The sequence below is a fragment of the Crinia signifera genome, chromosome 5 (assembly GCF_055691185.1).
Source record: "Crinia signifera chromosome 5, ASM5569118v1, whole genome shotgun sequence".
Taxonomy (NCBI): domain Eukaryota; kingdom Metazoa; phylum Chordata; class Amphibia; order Anura; family Myobatrachidae; genus Crinia; species Crinia signifera.
The window spans coordinates 157,347,177-157,350,866 of NC_139221.1; positions in this window are offsets into that span (position 1 = coordinate 157,347,177).

The following is a 3,690-nucleotide window of genomic DNA, read 5'->3' on the forward strand; positions in this document are numbered from 1 at the left end:
CTACTGTGTTTACTATGGTTCTCCACCATCTATGGTAATGGGCCAATCTATCCAATTGCTTTTAATGTTATTGTCTTTTGATTGTGATCCTATTAAATGGTATTACACCATACTATATTCTCCTTGTCTTTTGGGATCTTATACATCTGTGGAGCACATCCAATACATTGTTTGGATTAGACCATATGATTTGGTATTCATATTGGTAACTCTGTGATCTAGGCGGAGGAGAGGATCCCTGTCCCCCTAAGAGGGAAATGTGGTATTTATACATCTTTATCTCTAACTTTAAATAAAACAGAGAAGAGGACCGCCCTCCACAAAGAAGGGGTGTATTATCACATTTAGCAAGCGCCATTAGAAGACATTTCCATTCACCTTTATGTATTTTGCTGTCATTTGGTGTTAGGCTCACCATTGGTGGAAGTGTCTACTATCAGGTCGCTTTTAGCACATTCGTGCAAGAGACTCTCTTTTCATTTTTATAGGGAGTAATACCTAAAAAAATGTAGAGGCCGTGTTAAAGTCCCTACAGTCACACAGGTTTACGGTCAACCCTGAGAAGTGTGCCACTGCTATAGAGGAGGCAAAGTATTTGGGGTACATTATAGATAGAGGACAAGTTAAACCGCAGCCTACTGTAGTAAGGTAGCAGCAGTCCTCACTTGATCTAAACCCAAATGTAAGTCACAACTTAGGTCATTCCTTGTCTGGTGTGATATTACCGCATTTGCCACTAGAGCGGCCCCACTAACTGAATGACTAAAAAAAGTCACCAGACAAGATAATGTGGACTAGATCAGTGGAAACTGTTTGGGAGGATTTGAGTCAAGCTTTATGTACACAGCCTGTCTTGCAAGCTGCTGACTTTACAAAAAAAAAATACGGAGTTATGGTAGACTTACCATGGTTAACTCCTTTTCCTCGAAGTCCACAGTGTCCACAGGAGTCACATTGGGGGGGTTGCTGGTAGGTTGTGTCCTGAGCACCAACAGTAGTCCCAGGATGCTCCGGTCCACCCTCCACACACCCCGCCCCCTGACCTCAGGCATCTAGTTTTGTAAGTAAGCCAAAGGCAGGAGCCGGAAATGCAGAAGCAAGACCGAATGATTCAAGAACACATTCTCACACACAGACAGGAAATGTACAATTGAGAATAAGTGAACCCGAAAGGCCAGGTGCGTTCAGGGTGGGCCTTCTGTGGACGCTGTGGACTTCGAGGAAAAGGAGTTAACCATGGTAAGTCTACCATAACTCCGTATTCCTCTGCAGAGTCCACAGTGCTCCACAGGAGTCACATTGGGGATGTCCCAAAGCAGTTATTTAAGGGAGGGATGCTTCCTTCGAGAGGAAGCATCCTGAGAAGCAAAGGCATCAAAAGCATAAAACTTAAGGAAGGTATTGATTGATGACCAGGTGGCAGCTGTGCAGAGTTGTTTTGCTGACGCTCCGCGGTGTGCTGCCCATGATGGCCCTACTGATCTTGTAGAATGGGCCAAAATGTAATTTGGAATTGAAATCTTTGCCTTTGAATAGGCTTCAGAGATTGTCATGCAAAGCCATCGAGCCAGCATTTGTTTTGTAGCTGGCCATCCGTGCTTGTGGAAACCAAAAAGTACGAACAGAGTATCTGTACGTCTAATAGACTTTGTGCGCTCGACATAAATTTTGGGAGCCCGTACCACATCCAAAGAGGCTTCTCCAGGAGAGATGCTGGATGAGAGAAAGGCTGGAACAACAATTTCCTCATTGAGGTGAAACTTTGACACCACTTTAGGAAGATATCCCTTTTTTGTTCGCAAGACCGCCCTATTATGATGAAAAATCAAAAAGGGTGACTGGCATGATAGAGCACTTAGATCAGAAACTCTACGTGCTGAAGCAATAGCTAGAAGAAACAATGTCTTAACAGTTGTTAACCATTTAATATCCGTGCTCTGCAAAGGCTCAAACGGAGGACCTTGCAATGCTTTTAGAACTACATTGAGATCCCATGGAGCAACAGGAGGGACAAACAAAGGTTGAATGCGCAGTACTGCCTGCATGAAAGTGCGTATATCTGGTAAACAAGCAATTTTTCGTTGAAACCAGACAGACAAAGCTGACACTTGAACTTTAAGAGAGGCTAAACGTAAGCCTAAATCCAAGCCAGACTGAAGAAACTCTAGAATTCTGGACACTTTGAACACTTGATTATTATAGGCATGAGCAGTGCACCACTGAAAGTATGCATGCCATACTCTATAATTAATGCGAGAAGAAACTGGTTTTCTTGCCTTAATTAAGGTTTGAACCACTGCAGGAGAGAAACCTTTAGCAGCTAGGACGGATGACTCAAGAGCCATGCCGTCAAAGAGAGTCGAGCTAGATCTGGGTGTAGACAGGGCCCCTGAGATAGTAAGTCCGGCCATAGAGGTAGTAGAAACGGATCTTCTACTGCAAGTGTCAGTAGATCTGTGTACCAATGGCGCCTGGGCCATGCTGGTGCAATGAGAATTAGTAGTCCTCCTTCCTGTTTGAACTTGCGCAGAACTCTTGGTATTAGGGAGAACGGAAGGAAAAGGTATAGCAAGTGAAAGGTCCACTGTTTCGCCAGAGCGTCGACAAATGTCGCTAGTGGGTCTCTTGTCCTTGCTACAAATGTGGGCAGCTTTGTGTTGTGCCGTGAGGCCATGAGGTCTACGTCTGGTAGACCCCATTTGTTCACCAACAGCTGAAAGACTTGCTGATGAAGAGCCCATTCCCCGGCATGAACGTCGTTCCTGCTGAGGAAGTCTGCTTCCCAGTTGAGGACTCCTGGGATGAATATCGCAGAGATGGCTGGATGATGTAGCTCGGCCCAATGCAGTATGTGCGTGACCTCTGCCATCGCCCTTAGACTGCGAGTTCCGCCTTGGTGATTTAAGTAGGCCACCGCCGTGGCGTTGTCTGACTGAATTTATACTGGAAAGTCTTGCAGAATTTTTTGTGCCAACATGAGAGCTTTGAGAATAGATCGCTGTTGAACTTTGGTAATTTTGTCCGGGGGTAGAAAAAATTTCTGTACCCTGGAATCTAACAAAGCTCCGAGATGCAGCATCCGTTAACAAGGATGTAGAGACGATTTTTTGAGATTGATCACCCAACCATGATCCTGTAGAAAGGTGATAGTAGTTTGAAGATGAAGGAGCAATGTTTCTGGGGACTGAGCTAGAATGAGCAGGTCGTCTAAATAAGCCATTATTCGAATGCCCTGGCGGCGAAGTTGAGCTGCCATAACTTTGGTGAACACTCTTGGTGCTGTAGAGAGGCCAAATGGCAGAGCCTGGAACTGAAAATGGTTGTGCATAATAGCAAACCGGAGAAACTGTTGATGAGCTATAGGGACATGCAGGTAGGCATCTTGTATATCTAGAGAGACCATAAAATCCCCAGGCTCCAAGGCCAGGATTATGGATCTGAGCGTTTCCATGCGAAACTTGGATGCCCGAATGAATCTGTTGAGGGCTTTGAGGTTGAGAATTGGACGATGAGTCCCGTTGGGTTTCAACACTAGAAAGAGGGTTGAATAAAAATCCTTGCCCCACTGTGCTGAAGGCACCGGGACAATGACCCCTGCATCCAGAAATTGCTGGACTGCTGTTTGCAATGCCCGAGCCTTGATCGGGTCGTAAGGAATGCTTGTGTAAAAGAATTGAGTTGGGGGACGTT